At 35.1% G+C, this 16,776-nt stretch overlaps 1 protein-coding gene across 21 annotated transcripts in view; it reads left to right on the top strand.

Moving 5' to 3' along the window:
- The window catches only part of LOC134546323 (bromodomain-containing protein 3-like), a 363,730-nt gene that overhangs the window by 167,529 nt on the left and 179,425 nt on the right, over positions 1 to 16,776 (top strand). The window lies entirely within an intron of this gene.

Raw genomic sequence — 16,776 nt, 5'->3', positions numbered from 1 at the left:
TCAAAAAACAAAACAGGCTTTTCACATCATCTTCGTTGACCTCTGGCCATGGCGAAAGCTCTGCACAAGCATTTTTGAAGTCTCCAGTAGCAGGTTTCCAGATACGAAAGACATCAAAGAGTTCAGTGTAGGTCTGAGAACATAAAATTGCACCATTCCTCTGGTATTTGATAATCACATACTTCATGATGGTGAAAGAAAATTTGTGTGTGGAAATAGGCTTGGTGTAGAAAAACTGTGACAGATATTTGTCCCAATCTTTCAGCAAACCCCTATCCATAATAACCTCAAATGGCGAAGGACTTATTCGGCATGTGACCATAGATTCAAGATAAGGCTTTGCACTACCAATCACTTCCTTTTTCTTGATTTTCTTCCTGATCAATCCGAAATTGCGGTCACACTGAGAAACGCTGTGCCCCCGTACAGGAAACATAATATGTACAATATTCACATTATGCACCTTGGCAAACCAGGCTGAAAATTTTGCCACAGTCATGTTTCTGTTCTGTCTTCCAGCTGCATCAGAGAGGAAAACTATTGTAGATACAAGAGCAAACTTACGTAACTGTTTCTTCCGGCAATCGTACAAAAAAGACACAACAGAATTAGGGTTTTTCTTTCCATCACACTCAGTAAAACAGTAGCAATAACTGGAATCATCATTGAAAACATGTACGTTAAAGCAGTACAGCCAAAACATTCTTTTATAAAACTGAGTATTTACATTCAATTTTCGAATGCGATAGTTCTGAGCATAATCAAACTATTATAAGAAGTGAATGGTCTTCTTTGCATTTATTTTTGTAGTTGTCACGCAACTGTTTACGTTTTTGAACTTTCCTTTTGTGCAATTCAAAGAGTGGACGACATGGATCACTGGAGTCATTATTCAGCTTGATTTTGCATTCTTCACAATAATCACATACACCCGTCTTTGGTTTACGCACACTGTATGGAAAACGTGTTTTGAAGTACTCATATTAAGTCTTATACGTCATCCCCAAAGGTTTACTACATTTTTCTTTGTAGTACTTCTTAAACATGTCATATAAATCTTTTGTAGTGAGGAGTGTATTGTCAAAATACATGTTACTTTTTTCTTTACAATAGTGACTTTCATCATGAGGTAACATACTAAGATGTACACCCATCATTTCAATCACATCATCAGATATATTTCTAGGTCGATTATTGTGAGTGCCTCTCTTCTCTTCGAAAGATTCATTCAATAATAGTTTTTTCTGAATAACTCTTAGACGTTTCACAGATACTTGAAACAAACTTAAAATAAATTTACGGCATACTTGTATCCTGCAACCACTTGCAACAATAACATATATCCAACTGTGGTCCTGCGGCTTTTTTTGGTTTACAGTCTTCCTCTTAGGTTCTGCTGCAACCTCCATGCATTTTCCCAATAAAGAATCTTGAAAACATTTTGATTGACCATTATAAAACGAATCATACATATTTACCTGTGCTTCAAAACCCATCCTCTCATAACACTTCTTTTGACAACAGTCAGAAACAAATGTGAAGTTTTTGTCACACACAATTTTCCCTGAAGAGCAAACATAACCTTCTCCTCGAGCACGTTTCTTTTTCACTTCCTCATGATGTTTGTTCTTTTGTTTATTAACAATCTTCCTTTTTCTTACAGATGTGCAATCACACTCTACCGTATTCTCATTACACCCATTCATCTTAAAAACTACGTGAAATAAATCTAACTTGCAAGACACATTGCTTCACAACATAAACAAGAACTTTAAATAAAACCATAGAACAGTGTACTGTCATGATGTTGCACATCTTACTACAAACATGTGTACCTACCAACTTCAGTTTTTAACATATTCAGTTAATTTACTATTATGCTAAACAACATGGAGAGAAAATTAGTTCTGCTTAAAAAGGGCACATAGACTAGTGTGTTTGCACGTCTTACTATAAAAAGGTGTACCAACTTCAGTTTTCTTGATATCCAGTTGAAAATTTTACTACATATGCTTAACAACATAGCGGAATAGAAAATGAATTCTGCTTAAAAAGGGCACTTACACCAATGTGCCCCTTTTACGTCGACCGCCTCAATTGTGCAATGAAAACACGGTGAAACTTGTGAGACTAAGCGATTCAGTATCGAATGTGTTTTGCTACTCTACATTAGGCCTAGGCCTATTCTTGATAGTCTGAGTGGATAATTGTGTGACATTCACGATGTCTAAATTCAATCCTGCTTGGCTAGATTGATCACTGTTTCCTGACTGGAAAAAGTGGCTACGTCGCGACGTAGTAGCAAAGTGTATTTTGTGTAAAAAGGTTTTTTCTTTGAGTAGTATGGGTAGGCTGTCTGTGAAGAGCTATCAAGAAGGGAAATTTCACAAACAGTTGGTTACTGCGAGCAGTATTTCTGCATCTATGTCAGCATACTTAACAAAGCCTTTATATCACCAAGAAACGAAGGGATCAATTATTTCAAGTGTTTCCACAGCACCAAATTCTGAATTAGAATCCAGCACACCAGCATCCTGTTATTGTTAACTGGATCATCATCATCATCATTCAGTGCTCTCAAAGAGGCATCTTCAGGTATGGTAAATAAAATACATTTTCAGGGAGACAGTAATGTCAGAAAGGCAGAAATATTGTGGGCATTACATGTTGTTATGAAAAAAAGACAGTTTTAAGGAATAAGCAATTTGTTTGCTAAAATGTTTCAAAAAACAAGTAATGACCAGGTACTGGAATTCTTCATATTTAGGCCATTTTACAGCTGATGATCTCTTAGAAGGGTTTCAACAGGGACAAAAGGATGTGGAACTATCCAAAATTGTACAAGTATCCATGGATGGGCCGAATGTCAATTGGTTGTTCATGAAAAAATTGAAGGCAAAAACTAAGGTGTGCGAAGAAGATCCAGATATATTAGACCTGGGATCTTGTGGTCTCCATGTTGTTCATGGTGCTTTTCAAATGGGTTTTAGAAAGACCAGGTGGAATGTTGTTCAATTTTTAAGGGCCATATATTCTGTGTTCAAAGACTCATCTGCTCGACGAAAAGACTTCAGACAAGTTACAAGTTGCAGTGTTCTTCCGATCAAATTTTGTGATTGTCGGTGGTTGGAAATTGTCCCAGTGTGTGAGAAAGCAATACAAATTTTTCCTCACTTGAAAAATTTTATTAAGACCAGTAAATTACCTGCTACATATTCTTTTGAGAAAGTGAAGGATTGTTTGAGGGATCCTTTGTTGTTAGCTAAGCTGAGTTTTTTCCTGACAATGGCTTCTTCACTTGAACCCTTTTTAAAGATGTTCCAAACATCAAAACCAATGTTACCATTTCTGCATAAGGAATTGGAGGACTTGCTAAGAGAGTTGCTGGGACGTTTCATTAAGATGGAAATTTTGAAAGCCAAGACAACTGCATATCAGCTTGTTAGTATTAATTTGGCCGATGTAAGTCTGGGACTTCCACTCTGAAAGTTGAAAATTGGATTTGCTGCAAAGCATGAGTTAGGTGTGGTTGATGTAAAAAAATTTCAGAAACAAAGGTTCCTAACCGAATGCAAATCATGCATGGTTCAGATTGCCAAGAAACTTGTTGAATGTAGCCCAATAAAATACAAAATGGTTAAAGCTGCTTCGTGTTTGGGCAAGCAGGAAGAGTGTAGGACAAGCATGGATACATGTTTGCAAATTCTTATGTCTGCCAAGCACCTAACTGCTCTTCAATCTGATATAGCTAGTGTTCAGTTTACCAAATTTGTTTCTAATATCAATTCTGACAAACTTGCATCATTTCATGTACACAATAACAGATTGGACACTTTTTTTTTGCAGATATGTTGAGTGGAGAAGAACAGTTTAAAGATATATGGCTTGCAGTGAAAATTATATTAATTCTCTCACATGGTAATGCTTTTGTGAAATCTGGATTCTCCATCAATAAGGAGATGCTTGTTGAAAATCTCCATGAGGAATCTTTGATTGGCCTGCGACGAGTTTGGGATGGATTTAGTAATGCTGGTGGTGAAAATTGTATTCAAGTAGATCAGGAAATGATAAAATATGCCAGAGGAGCAGCTTCAAGGTACAAAGGTGCCCTGGAGCAAAAACGTCAAAATGAAGAAGAGGACAAGAAGTTGGACAGATATTGTAAGGAAGAAAAAAAATGCAAGACCGTAGAAATTCAAGCGCTGCTAAATAAAAAACTGGAATTAGAGAAACAAAAAGAGCATTTAGAGATGAAAATTAAAAAAATTAAGAAAAATATGAAATGGGCTTAAAGAATAACCAGTACATATTTGTAATATTTTGTAAATGTACATTGAATATGCAAGATACCTAAACATTTTTTTCCTATGCAGCAGAAGTGGTATAACATTAGGCCTATGTTCACAGCAATTTAGCAGGTAATAAAATAGCTTATAATACCTTTATGTTAGTAGCATAGGTATGCCTGTATATTATGTAAAATTGTTCTTATTGTGATTAGTTTATTGCATTATTTTTTTAATTTAGCACTGGGAAAATATATTATAGGACAGCACAGGGAAAACAGGGAAAACTCAGGGAAATTTACTGAAACAAGTTGGTGGGAACCCTGCAAACGTTCGTGTTCTTTCTCGCATTCTTGTACTGTTACGTTGGTAACACTTTTATTGAGTAACGCGTTTTGCTTTGGTAACTTCATGGCACGAGAAACAAATGTTGATGCTTGTAATGTTAAACTGCAAAATATAAACTCCTGGATTACCGTCATCTGTGGTCGTTAACCTCGCCGTGATATTATTGCCACAGAATGTGGTTTTTGTGGTTATGGCTGGAGAAAATAAATTGTTTACCTAGTTTTGCCTAGTAATGCTGTCGGCACGGTGAAATGTATTTTTATGTAGTGTTTTATTTTTTTTTTATTGTTGCGTTGGTATTACGAACGGAAGATGAATTATATCAAAATTGTATGTGTTTGTGGCAATTTAAGATTCAAATAATGAAATTGTGACCAAATTCACAATGAAAGAGTGGAAAATCGCAAATATCACATATTCGTAAAAAAAAAAAAAAAAGGACCAAATTCGCGAAATAACGACGGATCGCGAAAAGTACCTGTCCCTATCAATAATCAAACACAGAATATATTTCTAATACATCTTGAAATTACTGGCTGCCGTGTATTGTTATGGATAAAGTTAGGAAGAGATATTCAAAAACAGTAGAATAATCTTATCACTAGTGATAAAACTTCAATTAATTTTTGTTGAAGGAAATCAAGACCGAAGTGTTTTGAAGGAGAATATATTTGTGATTTCTGCAATATTTGTAGCTCGGAATCCTATTGACTGGATGCATAGGTAGGGGTTATTTTTTAATATTAAATTATATATATTTAACGAAAAACTAGACCGCACATGTTTTGATGCCATTATGACGGAAGGGAAGGGGGGGGGGGGGGTAATTGAGAATCCTTTAGAAATTCAAAGCCAAAATAATTAGAGAAGAACAACACAAAGTGCTGGGAAGTGTGTGGCATGGCCATAATCAAATCTTCAAGGCATCTGTATGATGTGAGTGACTTGTGAAACATGTGTTCAAGATCAGATAACCCCAACTTATGAAACTGGCAACCTTAGGTTAACATGAAATAAATAATTATAGTTATATTATTTGTAATTATAATTATATAATTAATTTGGTTATACGTGTTATTCCATTAAGGGGTAATAATGATTTTTATTTTGACATCAAATTTTGCAGTTGGTTATTTTAGGTTAGCTATCTTAGGTAAGTCATAACCAATCATTCAAATGCATTCAAAGTATTTTTAATGTAGTTAACTTAGTGTAACCAACTGTATTCATTATTTTTAATATTTTTTAATGTATTCAACCTATTCTAACTGGTTATTATATCACAGTAACTATAAAAGATAACTAAACTAACCATTTAGTGTGGTAAACTACTGGTAAACAACTTGAATGTTTGGAAATTGTCAGGGAGTAAAAATTCAAATCATATCTTTTTCCAGAAAAGAGGCTTCCTTTTATAATTATCAATAATTAATTTCAATAGGATGAGTTTTACAGAGATAAAACATAGAGGTGCAGTTGAAGTCCTTTGCTAGTAGTGTGTTCTTCCTAGAAAAAAGGTTTTATCAGGTAATCATTAATTTTTTTTGGTATGTTTTATGATGAAAATGGGATTTTTGAACAGCACATATAATCTTCTTTTCATGCAGGTAAAGTGTCAACATCTATAGAGCATCCCACTCTTAGATTGCAGTGTGGAAGTAAATGGGCACATTCTCTCTCTCTCTAACACACGCCGATTGCCGTTAGCACTGTCCTTGTTTCTTCGTGCGTTGTTGCCAAATATCAAACGAAATTTAAAATTTTAATTTTTGACCAAGCTTTTTTTCATATTGTATATAATCAAAATACGCATCAGGCAATGCTTATTTTGAATACGTAACAATATTTTAAGTGTCCGAAAAAATTAAAAAACATTTTTCGCTGCGAACTGTTTTGAAGTACAGTAAACTCCCGGTATATCGCGCCCCGATTGATCGCGGAATCGGGTATATCGCGGGTCAAACCATGTCCCCCAGTCAGAAATGAATAATAATGGAATAAATGGTTGATAGCCGATTAGGATAATTTTGCGTTGTAACTAACAAACTAAGCATCGGGCATAAAAAAGCCTAGGCGTAGAAAATGTCCGCAGTGAAATTATAAACAAGATATCTCCGTACATTATTCCTCTATCTTGTAGGGTTTTCAAATTATGGTCCAATCCAGCCCAGTGATATTTTCTGAAAGACTAGTTCTTAACGTCGCTTTCTCACAAATGAAACAGGGGACCTAAAGCCCACCGTCCAGCGACATTATCCAGCGTGACTCGGCTGGGGATTGATGTTGGATAGGCTTGGTTGTCGGCAAGCGCTGGATAGGGAGAGGCAAGCCGAGAATATGGAGAGAGGTAGAGATTAGAGCGGGCAGAAACTGGGCGAGGGGGCGTGGGGGAGGGAATGTGTTCACGCAGCACACAGGCAGAGCATGAGTCACTTGACTGAGCAGCGTCCCTGCGTACAAGGCAAAATCAGGTAGTCCGGTGTTTAAAATTCCACTCCAGAATCTTAATTGGTACTTTACTGGACATCTGTATATAAATGTTTTGTTACAACTTAAACCTACAGACGTAATATTATTGGGTAATTCATTGTATTATACACGTTCATCTTTTTACTTTGGTATAATGTTTTAACATTAAATGGTAAAGTAAATCAGCTAGCGTATTTTTAATCTTTGCCCAGGAATTCCCAGTGGTCCAATACTTACGTGAACCATACTGTACCACTTTTGCCGTGAGGTAGTAAACAATTCCCGGAAACGTTTATGTGTAGCGGTCTCCTGACCTTTAACCAGAGGCTGGGGAATATAACACTTGCCGATCCGAGCCACACACACTCAGCAACTCGACACAGTGTTTGGTGAAATAAGTAAAGACATAGTTTAACACGGTTTTTAATACGGCGTCACTGATTGCGCTAAAATTAAATTGGCGCAATTTTTGTTTCCCACACGTGACCATTTATAATTTACTGTAAGCATGGATAATAAAGTTTAACCACTTGACACGATAGACGATTCTTTATTTTTTATTGTACGAATGCTAGAATAGTTTTTTCCTGTATCTGCGGCCTACTTCTGCAAAAGACAAGCTATCTGTAAGTAAATATAGAATTTTTATTTTGTCAATCAAACTCGGTACTTTGCGATTCATATTCGGTTTGAATTATCACTACGGCCTTTCTTTTTAGAAGACTTCGACCACAGAATCGTGTGTAACCGCACACACTGCACTTACTTTGTTACGGACACTGACGAAGCAGATACTGTGGCTGACACCACGAGACTGGCAGCAGCTTGTGTGCCGCACGTGTGTATGGCGGCGTGTGGCGCGCTCGTAGGCCGTGCGACAAACTGTGCGCGGCACGCGGAAAAATAAAAACAATTCAACATTTAATATTTATCTTTAAAATTTATTATTTTTATTTTTTCACCTGCGTTTAGTGAAAACTGCGGATGCAAAGTCCGCACAACGGCGGGCCGTCTATACTGTGCGTGCTTGCCGACCTATTAGAACACAGGCGGTGTTTTATGCCTTTTGACCTTAATCACATCGAAACATCGCGGTTATGAAACAACGCGGGTAAAAGTTATGTCCCCCGACAACCGCGTTAAATAGGGAGTGTACTGTATTACGATATGTTTCACATTAAAAAAAGAAAACCTACATGTGTATTTCATTCAGATTTTTTTTATTAGTAAATTAATGCCTTAGGACGCCACCGAACAAATGTTAAGACAAAAACTGTACAGGTTTCACTTAAATAATTTTTTTAATATATTGAAATGCATTTTCTCACAAACTGACACATCAAAAAGTTGACCCGCGGAAAAATTTTTTTCTATTAAAGATAGATGGGGGACGAAAGCGAGAAAAATGTTCACAATAAATTGAATTAGTTTTTAAAAGCAGCTCCATCTCAACTGCTTCTACAGTTTCCGTGGAAATAGCTGTTAAAGATGTGTCTTATCAGTACAAGAGCACGCGCTGCCGTCGTAAGAGGAAACAGGGTCATGTGTTTAGATAAGTGGGGTTCTGTCCTACAAGCAATTTCAAATACATGGCTTCCTTAGTCAACAAAAAATATTATAATCGATTCTTGAACATAATATTTAATATGTATGAAATAAATACGAAGGAATTTAATAGCAATCATGGTACAAAATTTTGAATTATTTTTCTATCCTCTCCAAGCATCTTATCAAACATTGTTTTAGACAAAGTTTTGGAAAATAATTATGATATTATTACAAACAATTTAAACAGATTTGATAATGTGTCTACTAAGGCAGTTACGTTTTTTTGTCCGGTGAAATTTTTTTTTCGAACCCATGCAGTTATGGCTGGTCGTATCAAAAATGTATTTAGAAAACATTTTTCGGCATTAGGTAATCCGAGTTATCATACGTTAAAACGGATTCGATATTATTCATATTATGGGAGTAGTTGCGATTTTTCTGTTTTTCAAAAAATCTTCCCCATTTCGAACCAATTGTTCGGATTTTTCCCATAACTTACTCGACCGAGAATTTCCATTACCGTATTTTATTTATCATTTTGGACATGACTTGTCCAAAAATACGGCATTTATCGGGCCCATGAAAATGTGATGTATATATAATTATATAGATATATATATGGGATTTTTAGAACAGAAAAGAAAACTATAAGAAAATTTCATCTACAATAGGTAGTTTTTATTTGAAATTTACATAAAAGTGGCATTATTACAAATTTATATGTGTAATAGTATAAAATATTATAAATTACGATATGATTTCTTAAAATGCTTCTTGTTCGATCCAAATTACAAAGACACGCATCTCCTGAAATTCGTAATGTGTTAGAGATTTGGCAACAGCGCGCGCCATAAGCCGTGTACTGCAATCTAAGAGTGGGACGGGCTATAGTGGCACCATGTCTCTATGTATAAGTCGGATAAGTAGACTATCGTAGGACTGGATGGTGGTACTTTTTATAGAACTGCTTGTTTTGTTCTTCAGCAAGTGTTTGCAATAGAATGAAATTTGTCAATTCATGTCTGGAAAACCTGAAGTAGGAAAATTTAGACATTACAAGCTTGTAATGACTATGATTTTTTTTTGTGGCCCTCTTAAGTGTAGAGTTGCACAATAAAACTTCAAAATTTATCTCTGAAAGGTATTTCTTTTTAACTTAAAAAGTTTGGCAAATGATAGATATATTTCATATTCTATTTTTTAAATTTGTTTTCATCAAATTAACTCCACTGAGAACCATAAATATAATCTAATGTAAAGCATCACAGTCAAACATTGCCTTGGTGAAAATCAATAGACTTCCAGTAAAAGCTTAACTATATTACTTGCAAACAACACTCACGTGTCTTTTTATCTTCACTTTAAGTTCTTGTGACAGGTAAAAGTAAATGTTAGTAAACCTTGGAAAATTCCCTGCCTTCAACACCTTGCTAGCACACCCCAAGGTAAACAGCTAGGATACAGGGATGATCATTTCAACTAAAGTAGACCTTGAAAAAATAACACAGACCTAATATACTTTAAATACTTGTGGTAAAAATAAAGTACCTTGATTTAAAGTTTTCTAATACTCATTAATTGTGGTTATTTTTTAACGTTACTTTTACTTTATCATTTATAACTAATAAAACATTTCATATTTGAATGTACTCTTTTAACAGACTTCTGTTAACTTGGAGGTTCCATCCCTTGCCACACTTTGGTATGTTGCTACTGAAGAATTAGTTTTGATTACTATTTTTTATTTAAAATCTTTGAAACAAAAATTTAAACATTTCTTTAGCAATTTTTTTTATTGGTGTGCATAAATAAAATACTGACTCATCAACAAAAGTTTTAATATGTATTTCTAGATATTGCTATGCCACAGGATGTTTGTACAGTATTGCTCCAGCCAGCTCATGAAACATGAAGCAACTGTAGTGCCTAGCGGCTAGGTGGCTTGTGGTTGGAATTTGTTAAAGTGGGGTGCTAATGAGTCATATTAAACACTACCATTTATATTAGGACGTAGTGTATTTTTGGTGATACTTCAAATTGTGTGGAGGTTAACATAAAACTAAGAACTGAGAACCATTTTTTAAGAACTGGAACCAAACTTAAACTTAGAAATGGGAAAAAAGTAGCACATATATATCCAATTACGTAATATACATAAATCATCCTGTGGTGTAAGAAATTGTAACAACAGTTTACTTAAAAGTCCTGAAAAAGTCCTGAAATTGCTTCAGTAGGTATTTGTAGATATGCTGTAACTTGAGTTATTACTATGCATTTATTAGCTGGACCTGTATTTAAAGATGAATGGACTATCTAATAAAATCTTTGTATTCAGTTTGTATCCACTTTTTGATGTCCGAACCTGTTGAAATTGTGCTTACATGTAAAGAATCTCTGCCAATACAATATTTAGATAACTTAGGATCTTAATGTTAAGGGAGTGGGGGTGTCAAAGGGTCAAAAAACCACTAACTAGAAGATATGAGTAGTAATAACCAGGCTTTTTGTATATCCATGAGATCGGGGCATGGTGGGAATTTGTCCTGCGGTCATCTGTTACCCTAGGTCTTGAGGGAAGGCGGGTTTAAGACCCAAAATTTTAAAAATCAATGCTTTTTTAATTTGGAGTATTTCCGATCCAAAATGTCAGGTCATGTTGGAATAGATGCTCTCTTCTTTCATTTTCGTAAGGACTATATCTTAAAATTAGTTATAAAAATTTAAGACAATTTATATTAAGAACCCCCTGCGTGTTTACCCAGGGGGAAGGAAGGGATCTAGGCCCCCCTGAAATTAAGAAGCCCCTCCCTAAGGGGGGCTCTCCTGCACTTGCAAAAGTGTGACTGTTTAACTTGTTTGATGTCAAAACTATGTATTATGGAAAACTTTCTGTATATTTTAAAGTTATCTTATTGAATGAATGTAGAATAAAATGTGGGCATTTTACCTCATACTGGCACCACATCTAGAGATATGACGTGTCGGTTAACACCGCGTGCAAAATTCCCAAGCCACGCTTAATAACCCCCCTCCCCCCATCACCCCCTCACAAATTTCTGCGAGCCCCGCTTGTGAATTTACAGATTTACACCCCTGAAGCACGCCTTTACTAATTTTATGTTCTTTATTTTTATTAAGTTCATGTATTCATTTTCGTAATAACTGTATAACAACATTTTTGTATTGACTATAACTAGTGATGGGAAAAAGCGGTGTTATTTTTATGCCAATTTCGTTTCAATAATCAGCAATTGCGGTGTTTTGTGTTTTTATATAGGAAAACATATTTTAAAATGATATTTAAAAAAAAAAATTTTTACTACATGTACTTACGACATTTTCTTCAAAAGTTTAAAACACTGTACTGATCACAAATTTAGAACAAAATTTATTTGTGCACTCTTACGTTTCTAATTATTCTGATTACGAACAATTAAAAATTAAGAAATGAATGCTGTATGTACAAAAGTTTTGTTAAAATAAAAGTGGTTAAACTTTAGTCATGTTAATGCTACACACTTCAGGTCTTGTTGAAATTAATCATTGTCAGAATTTCAGCATTTTCTGGTAACAGCCTGCGGTGCCGGTCACTTACTACGAGTGAATAATGTGAGAAGGACCTCTCACTGTCCACATTGCTTGTAGGCAGCCACAAAGCCTTCAAACAAACTGAAGCAAAATGTGGGTGGTCTGTTTTCAGAGAGCACATAAGGGTTACCATGTCTATGTCCGAACAATATGGCCTTCCCAGCTCTTCCACAACTACATTCTTCATGTATCCTTCTAAAAATGTCTGCAGTTCCATTTGCTTGATGAAAGGAATGTTGTGCATATAACTTTGCAACATTTCATTGGAAGGAGTTTGCTGAGTTATTTTTCTAGGATTCAGTAATGAACTCATGCTTGAAAAAATTTTTCCTACTGGATCTTTTTTCTTTAAATCCTCTAACTTTGTATGTGCCTTCACAGCTGCTGCTTTCAGAAGGGATACTTGTTCCACCTTAAGCTTAAGTGAAAGACTCTTCAATAAACGGACAATACATTCACCAAACTGCTCAACTTGCCCTACTCTTAACAGCTGCATTTTGCTTACCAAATCATCAAGTTTACAGGTTAATATGTGTGATGTTGTGTAAGCAGAACCTTCCAGGAATGTGATTAGTTCAGACAGTTGTCTGCAGTGGACTGAAACAAATTCAGCTTCAGTTTTTATTTGAACCACCTCTGCAGCAGTGCGGTCCTTTAACCAGATTATGCCACTGTTCTCCGATTCCAAGCTGCCATCAATGTTTTCAAAATATTCCACTATGTTATCAAAGTACTCAGAAAGGTAAGTGACAGAATGGAACAAAGAATTCCATCTTGTCAAAACTGGTTCATGAAAAGCCCTGACTTTGCCACTGGATGTTCCATATTTTTCTGACAAGAATACCAAGTAGAGGTTTCTTCTCCTTCTGCTGTTAAGAAATGCCTTCTTAAGCTTAGATACTGCCTTGTTAAGAAGCGGCAGTGTACTTTGGAAGGTGTTACCTACTAAATGCAACTTATGTGCCCAACACTGCACATAAACAGCTTCTACCAACAATCCACTCAGTGTGGTGAAACACTTATTCATGTAAGGAGCAGAATCACTTACTATGGCTTTCACTGAATTGTAATCAATGTTGTACTTGTTCAATGTGTCCAGAACTGCTTTAGAACATGTTGCATGGTTTTTCTGCATCAAGAACAATGGATGCCACTAACTTTGTGTTTTGGCTACTAGCAGGTTCTAATTTTTTGAAAAGGATGTTGAAAACACATGCCCCTCCTTTATCCGTAGTTTCATCACATAGCACACATATATTGACCCCTTCAAATTCATCTTTTAACTGTGCTTCCACTTTCTCCCCCAATTTTGGAACATATGTTCTCCTAAGGGGACTGGCTGTAGGAAGATCTCCCCCACCCTTTACATTTTTATTAATTCAATCACATAATTGGGTGTTGTCTAATTTCTGGAGTGGTATGTTGGCGGATATAAAAGCCTCGGTTGTATCCAAAATAAATTTCTCTCTGTCCTCACGTACTTTTTCCCCGACTTTTGCGACTTCTTCTAGTGTTGCAAGACGTTTGCTGCCACTGCTTGTGCCCTCGGCACCTAACCTCACTTTCATATGATGCTTACTAGCAACTTGTTTGACAACAGTGTCCCTTCTCTCGTAATCAACTCGGCAATTGCACCATTTGCAGAACAAAATGTTGTGGGAAACGTACAGCCCTTCCGATTTAAATTCCGTTGCCCGCGATAAGCAAGATGCTTTAAATTTTGGCATCGCTATATTGGGCCTAGCAGTAAATAAGTCGAAACCTACAAGGATTCTTGTTTTACGTAAATTGCCTGCCAGTGTAAACTTTTGCAAAAGTATAGAATATTAATGAACACGGCAAATTAACTAGGTATCCCGAAAGATAACACACGTCACGCGTTGTTTTGCTAACGAAAAATTGGTACCATGGTACGTGAACTATCGCTGTGCTCGCTGCTATAGAGCATCCCAATCTTAGATTGCAGTATGGAAGTAATGGGCGCATTCTCTCTCTCTCTAACACACGCCGATTGCTGTTAGCACTGTCCTTGTTTCTTCGTGTGTTGTTGCCAAATATCAAACAAAATTTAAAATTTTAATTTTTGGACCAAGCTTTTTTTCATATTGTATAGAATCAAAATACGCATCAGGCAATGCTTATTTTGAATACTTAACAATATTTTAAGTGTCCGAAAAAATTAAAAAACATAACTTATTCGCTGCGAACTGTTTTGAAGTATTCCAATATGTTTCACATCAAAACAAAAAACCTACATGTGTATTTCATTCAGATTTTTTTTATTAGTAAATTAATGCCTTAGGACGCCACCGAACAAATGTTAAGACAAAAACTGTACAGGTTTCACTTAAATAATTTTTTTAATATATTGAAATGCATTTTCTCACAAACTGACACATCAAAAAGTTGACCCGCGGAAAATTTTTTTTCTATTAAAGATAGATGGGGGACGAAAGCGGGAAAAACGTTCACAATGAATTGAATTATTTTTTAAAAGCAGCGCCATCTCAATTGCTTCTACAGTTTCCGTGGAAATAGCTGTTAAAGATGTGTCTTATCAGTACAAGAGCGCGCGCTGCCGTCGTAAGAGGAAACAGGGCCGTGTGTTTAGATAAGTGGGGTTCTGTCCCACAAGCAATTTCAAATACATGGCTTCCTTAGTCAACAAAAAATATTATAATCGATTCTTGAACATAATATTTAAAATGTATGAAATAAATACGAAGGAATTTAATAGCGATCATGGTACAAAATTTTGAATTATTTTTCTATCCTTCTCACCAAGCATCTTATCAAACATTGTTTTAGACAAAGTTTTGGAAAATAATTATGATATTATTACAAACAATTTAAACAGATTTGATAATGTGTCTACTAAGGCAGTTACGTTTTTTTGTCCGGTGAAAATTTTTTTCGAACCCATGCAGTTATGGCTGGTCGTATCAAAAATGTATTTAGAAAACATTTTTCGGCATTAGGTAATCCGAGTTATCATACGTTAAAACGGATTCGATATTATTCATATTATGGGAGTAGTTGCGATTTTTCTGTTTTTCAAAAAATCTTCCCCATTTCGAACCAATTGTTCGGATTTTTCCCATAACTTACTCGACCGAGAATTTCCATTACCGTATTTTATTTATCATTTTGGACATGACTTGTCCAAAAATACGGCATTTATAGGGCCCATGAAAATGTGATATATATATAATTATATAGATATATATATGGGATTTTTAGAACAGAAAAGAAAACTATAAGAAAATTTCGTCTACAATAGGTAGTTTTTATTTGAAATTTACATAAAAGTGGCATTATTACAAATTTATATGTGTAATAGTATAAAATATTATAAATTACGATATGATTTCTTAAAATGCTTCTTGTTCGATCCAAATTACAAAGACACGCATCTCCTGAAATTCGTAATGTGTTAGAGATTTGGCAACAGCGCGCGCCATAAGCCGTGTACTGCAATCTAAGAGTGGGACGGGCTATAGCGCATTCAATTGTCTTCCGTAGCAATCTGGCGTCAACGAAAAGAAACGCGTAACGAGTTCAGAATTCGGGATGGCGTAATAAATGTTTACAAAAACATTATATAACATTTTTTCGGTACCAGTTATTCGAAAAGAACTAATTAAGCAGCGGAGTAAAGCAATGAAAAATTTAATCAACGGAAAAATTATGTTGTATTCTATTGTGAAGCGAAGGGGAAGGAGTAAGGACTGCTGTGTGTAAATATGGAGGCTGCCGGCTGAATAAGTACTGCAATGGGTAATTTTCTGAATTGATCGGCGTAATGTTTCTGGCAAATGGGAGACGCTAAAAGACAGCTAAGGTGTTTTAAAATAAGTGGTATTTATAACCTAATGTGTGAACATCATATTTTGTGACATCGCGCACATAATCTTTTATAAAGTCACAAATAATTCATATTTTAACATTTTTTCGGATATTTTCAGAATTTCGCGTTTTATAGTTATAAAAATCTTTTTTCACGTTTTTTCGCGAAAATTTGCGGAAAAATCGTTACACCATTTTTTCCCATCTCTAACTATAACCTATAATTAGTGATAAAAAATCTAAAATTTCTACAAATAATATTGTTTTTACATGATAGAAAATTTAAGACAACTGATGTCAAGCACCCCACGTTTTTAGTTATACAGAGTTGTGGTGCATTATTTGGCTGTTGGACAAAAAACTTAAAAATTAAATTTTTTTTTTGAAATTATGTTTATTCAACAATAATAGCGGGCTTTTTAGTGTTATTTAAACTAGAAGTGTATTTTTAAACTTAAAGTCAAGTCACACATAAAATGTAAATAGTTGGAGATATTTTTGCATTATATGAAAATAATCTCTTAAAAGGTTTAAGCTTTCTAAAGTGATAACTGGCACTTTACTGAGAAAATTTTTAAATTTTTTTATATTGAATTTTGTGTAATGTATTTATATGTGTGCACATAGTTATATGTGTGTATATAAAACCTGTTACATAGAACAGTTGTAAGAACATTTTATTTAAAGGTCA

This window comes from Bacillus rossius, chromosome 1, assembly GCF_032445375.1.
Source record: "Bacillus rossius redtenbacheri isolate Brsri chromosome 1, Brsri_v3, whole genome shotgun sequence".
Lineage (NCBI taxonomy): Eukaryota > Metazoa > Arthropoda > Insecta > Phasmatodea > Bacillidae > Bacillus > Bacillus rossius.
This window is presented reverse-complemented; position numbering and strand designations above follow the sequence as displayed.